The sequence below is a fragment of the Cotesia typhae genome, unplaced genomic scaffold, assembly GCF_013202065.1.
Source record: "Cotesia typhae breed Kobodo isofemale line unplaced genomic scaffold, CoteBio_Ctyphae contig_4, whole genome shotgun sequence".
Classification (NCBI taxonomy): domain Eukaryota; kingdom Metazoa; phylum Arthropoda; class Insecta; order Hymenoptera; family Braconidae; genus Cotesia; species Cotesia typhae.
In genome coordinates this window covers 4,825,833-4,831,984 of record NW_027423748.1, presented here as the reverse complement: position 1 = coordinate 4,831,984, position 6,152 = coordinate 4,825,833, and positions in this window count along the sequence as shown.

Here is a 6,152-nt window from a genome sequence, read left to right as displayed (position 1 = left end):
ATACACTGTTTCTTTCTATTCAACGAAAGGTACTTGTTCGTGGGCGTGATATTAAATCGTATCTATTCTTCGACTTCGACGCTTTATCAGGAACGTACGTAAACCAAATGAACCCTTTACAAATCACACGCAAGTTATAATAAAATGAATAATTTAAGAGTTTAAAAGTTGAATGAAAATCAAAATATTTATGGTATTAATTATCTATCAATTAATTGACACTAAATTTAATAAAAAACAAACTAAGCTAAATAATTAAAACCAATCATTTTTTGATAAATAAATAAAAAAAAAAATAATGTCAAAAAACACATGTAATTGGATGAAATAATTGTCATAAGTGGGATGAGTTTGATAAAACGCATTCTTTGATTTGACGAATCGAAAATAAAACGAAAATTACAATAAGTGTAAGTGTATTGCGTGGGCGCGAGAAGAAACGAAGGTAAGCTACGTTTGTTATCAATGCCAGCTTTATCAGGCTGTGCATGTGTATGTTGTAGGCGTAACCGTTGCAAACCACCCGCCAATGAGAAGGTAGCCCGCCCTCCAGATGCCCCACTGGGTTCGCAACGCAGAGATTTATTGAAATTTTATTTTTATGGATGGCGAGCGTACCGCGCGCGCGAACTCACCGACGGTACAAGCAACGTGCACCGTTCTGTATCTGAGTGTCGGATAGAGAAAGAAACAACTCAACTGTTCCATCAGGGGATGGTAGTAGGGGATGAATAGCCCAGCCAAAGAAGAGATTGCTCCTCCACCCTGCCGTTGTTTTCTCATTTTTTTATTATTTTTTTACTTCGAGGTACACTCTATCTTTGGCTCTATCTTTCTTCTTTTATTTATTGTTTGTATATACTCTTTCTTAGCTTATAGGTTTTCTTTTGTTTTATTGCGAACTACTTAGCTTTTCACTATATTGTAAATTTATATAAAATTTTGTTCTTGCGTTGTAAGTAATTATACAACTTTGTAATTTGTTTTTAGCACTTTTAGAATGCTATTCGAGGTTTTGTAGTGGAAAAAATTATTTTAATTAAATATTTTTTAAATAAACATTTTTAAATGTTTAAAAGGAAAATCGGAAACAGATACGTTAAAATAACTTTAATCGAGTATATCTTTATTCAGTCAGCAATTGAGGTCTATTAAAATAATACAAAAATAATTATTCATCATAAAATGGATTTACTCGAAAATCAATAATTTAACAGCTTTACTCTAAAATTCTTTTGTGCAAAATGCAGTACTCTCAAATGAATTAACAGTATTTTTATTATTTTATTGAAATATTTCATGAATTAGAAATAAAACATTTTTTTTTAATAATAAAATATTTGTAATTGCTTGTTACGTTATGATTGTGTTATTCTCACACGTCAGTCGTTTGACAGATAATTCACCGGCCCTGTCAATTTTATTTTTAGGACTAACACATGAGACTACCGCAAAAACCCAGTTATATATTTCATCAAAGAGTTCAAAAATTAAAAAGTTGAATTAATTGCAGTTTCATTAGACGTTTAAAACGCGTGCTAAAACTCTCAAATTTTAATCAAAATTTTTGATTCATCATGAATGAATCCTGTCCATTTTGGAGCGCGCGCAATTTTAGAGCGTATAGACTGCACACATGAGGAGTCATAGATGAAATTGCTTTATTTTGGGACTGTATTATTTGCAAATTTGCTACATTATATTCAGAATTAATAATATCGAATATTATGTCCTCGATCTATTTAGCAGTGTGCGTGCTCTTCCATGTCTTTTTTGCTAATATATAATTTATTTAGAAAGTAAATATTTACAGAAAATGCGATCAATTTTGAAATAGGATAATCTGGTCATATATGTAGCTATCCCAGGCTATATATGAGAATAAAAAAATAAATTATGTTTTTTTAATTTTTTTTTTAGACATGTACGTCAATTGACATGTTTTATCTAACCAAATTTATTTTAGTAATTGATTAAACTAACAAAAAATGTCAGATAAAAACTCCTAAAATGAATCAAAAAATAATTTTATGAGGGTTAATATGAGCATATTTAGTCTTGTAAAGTTAAATATATCCTTGCATGATGTAGCCAATTTTTATAGGCCATGTGGGGGCAATCAGGTCATGCCAGAAAATTTTTTCACGGGTATAGCAAATTAATATATTCTGTATATCTACGTATGCACAAAATGCATGGAATATATAAATGGTCTTATAAAGCTGAATAAAAAATGAAATTAAAGCTGAATAAACTGGCTATCTGTTCCATAAGGTTGTTTGGTCTGAAAAAATTTTTCCGAGCCTGTAGAGCGAAAAAAAAAATCAAAAATTTGGAAAATTTTTTTTTCGCTCCATTTCTTCGGATCATGTTAATTAAAACCGTAATTCCTAAAAAATTTTGACCTCAAGATCTAGAAACTAGAAACTTGGAGCTTCAAAATGCATTTTTTTTGCGATACGATCATTTTTCGCTGAAATACAGCCCGTCGAAAATTGAAGAAAAATTTGCATTTTTTTTATCCCCTTAATTTTTGTGAGTAGTGTATTTTTTGTGTACAAATATATCTCTATGTATCTGTATATTTATTTAGCTTTTATATAAAAATATGTATATTCTTCCGTTCAGACAATAATGCACGCAATAAATTTCCAAGTGTTATTAAAACAGAAAGAACATAAGAAAACGAAAAAGTATTATAGCAATAGTGTCTGTATGTGATCGATTTTAAACCCACAGCTGCGACGAGGAACACCAAATTGACAATGTGTCCAATGCAGCTCGTATGTTTCATCGCTTCTGTTGTTTAAAGCTTCCCTGTGGACAAAACTGAAAACTATAAAATTTTAGTCCTCTCACTATTTACTAATCAATTTATAGAAATGTATAATTGTCACAGTAAATTTAAAGATTCAAGCTGCTCCTTATTAAATACAAAAGTTATTTCTTCAAACTGGGTAGCGGCATACACCGGTATGTTCATTAATTACATATGTTATATTTGAAATAATTAAGTAGCATGTTTGATTAAAATGCGCAGATTGTTTCAATGTTTGAGGAGCAGCGAATATTCTATTTTTTAAATAGAATATGGATGCATATAAATTCGATATATATGTTGCTTTTGGAATACATTGCAAAGGCATACCGTTTTCAATAGCAGACGAGTGTGCAGAACTGAAACTTCATGGGATCACAACGAGCAACACAGGTAGGAATTTCTGATATTACATACCTGAAGCTGGAATGCTCTCTCTCGTACAAAACAACCCCGACAGTATACGAATTGTTATCCCCACATATACCTATACATTCACCCTTGACTATGCATTATTTCAGCAGTAGTTGCTTCATATGCCAATTTATCTCTCGTCTCTTCTGCATTGCTTCCCAGTTATTTTTCATTTAGTTTGATTTTTTACTATTTTTATAAAAATCATTATACATTTGAATAACATTATACCTTCGACAATATTCAAGCAACGCCAAAAAAGAAAGCAAACATTTTGAAAAATAAAAAATAAAATTTCAAAATTCACATTGTCTGTCAAGTTCTAGTCATGGAATATAGACTCAATGTTGAGATAGGTCGTTTCACAAAGATTTAATACCTTCGTTAAGCTTCGAGCTTCATTCAATTTTCTTCAATTTGCGGCAATTTGTGTTTAAAGCAACCACATACTCTGACGCGTTTTCTATATAAACTCTTCAGTATAAACCACTTGTGTTGAAACAATTTATTAACTTTTCACTTTTAATTATCAATGTATTTAATACTTGAGTTTATTATAACATGATACACTTCGGTAATTACTTAAACTTAGTTTTTTAACTTTCTGCTTTGAAAATTAATCATTTTCAACAGTAAGAAGTTATTGATTTCATTCCAATTTATAAAAATCAAGTTTTCGTGAGACCTTTTCTATGTATTAAGATTCTAAGAAAATATTCTGACTATTTTCAGCGAAAAGCCCATGTGCGTGTATGCGCGCGCGTTTATGTATGCGCGTGTGTAAATAAAATTCTATCGTGTATCTTCAAAACGAATGAGTCGATTCGAAAATGCGAGAGGATTTTGGAAAAGTTTAATGAGGCTTAGATATGAAAACTTGTAGTGACTTCATCGAAATATTTCAAAGAATCAAAATCATAAAAAATTTTTCTAAGGTTTTTTGAGATGCTAATATCGAAAATATTACAGTATAATAATAATAATTAATAATTCCTACTTTAATGTTTATCATTTTGCATAAGAATTTTTTCATACTGTAAAATTTTTACAAGAGAGCAGATCGAAAGTCAAGCTTTTTCAAACGCTAGTGCGTTGTGAGGCGTACACGAATTGCATATTTTTGCTTTACATTTAATGAGGGTATTTTGATGAATATTCTAGAAAGATAATACAAATCTGTCGAAGTAGTTGAATCGTATAACAGTCATAACTTGTAGAAATTCGAAAGGTAAATACAACAATTGTAAGTGATAGTCAAAAGTTGTTAAACTTTAATGTTGATATACAAGTAGAGTACAGTTTATTGAAGCACCATTCTAACTAAAATTATAACATTCTAGTGGGGAAAAGGGGGTACATCGAAATTAGCTTGTGCACGTACGCTTTCATTAGATGTTACCTTCAAGCGTTTCAATTTAACGTGGAACTACACTCAAGCCTCGTTTACAACTCTATAATATATCCATTCGCAGTACTTGCTGTTTGTAGCGTGCTTCATTTATAAGAGGATTGAGTTCCTATCATATCTCACATTCCTGCTGTTGTTAACAATTTTATTAAGTATATTTCACTTCATATGCCCATTTTATTTTTATATTAAAAAATCATTAAATTTTTAAAATAAATTATTAGAAAATATATAACACTGTGCTTTATATTTTTTTTTTTCGTTACGGAATATATACGCGTCAAATTGAAAGATTTATTTTATTTTATCTTCAAGTCTATGGGTGTCCAAAGTTTAATTAGTTTTCAGAACGAATGGGAACGCCTAACGAAAGTTAAGTTTTAGTACAAAGTTGTAGTTGAGGGACAATTTTCTCTAGAGTTTAAGTTTTTCAATTTCAGAGACATGAAAAGAAAACTAAGAAGATCTTCATGACCCAAAAGGAATATTCCATTGGTCCGTTTTGTCTTTTTTCTACCAGCTTTTTTTTTTCAATTAATTTTTCTTTGTTTATTGTCTCTCATAATTATTTAAATTTAAATCCGGTGAAAAAATATTTGAGGATCTAAGACATTAGATTAAATAAATTTCTACGAGAAAAACAATCTCCGAACTATTTAAGTACCTCACAAAAATACAGGAGGCAATGAACTAACGCATTCAAGAAGCATGAATGCCCAAGTCAAAAAATGATCTAAGATGAGCTTAAATTAATTCTTTCACTATAGCAGTTCAATTCATATGAGTTAATTTTTTCAACTTGGATGAATAGAAAGAAAAGGAAATGAATTAACTCAAAGAAAAATTGATAATTGATATCATAAAATCAAATAAAAAACTGAAGATACGTTGAATAACTAAAATTGAAAACATATTATAGAGAGAAAATGAAAATGATGGTATAAAGAATACAAAAATAAATATAATACAGAAGAGTGAAAGGATAGCGAAAAAGTGGTCGTGGAAAAGAATAATAGATCTCAGTAAAATTGAAGTTGAGAAAAAAGTAAATTGTATCGTTGAGAATTATTCTCTGATTATTTTAGACTGTTGATACTGTTTCATTGGATAATACTTTTAATTAGTATTTTTGTATTGGATTTGTGAATTAATTCAATAAGCTAATAGCAACTCGTGTACGGTTTGGGAACATTGCTTTTCTACTATTTATATATACTAGACTTAACACGCTCGCTTCGCTCGCCTTCATTCTTTTAAAAATCCCGCCACTATCTCAATCGACAAATCAACAATCGAATAAAATAGTCACAGAAGTGACGTAAAACGATACGACATCCGGCCATCAACTTTTTAGAAGAGGATATATTTTTTTTTTTTTTCATTTACCACACAGTCTAACCTAGTTTATCTTTAACCAGACAAAATAAATTAGTTGATATGATAAAAAAATGTTTTACGATGAAAATCATTATCGAAAAATATTGATTATTAATTTATCTGCAATTCGAAAAT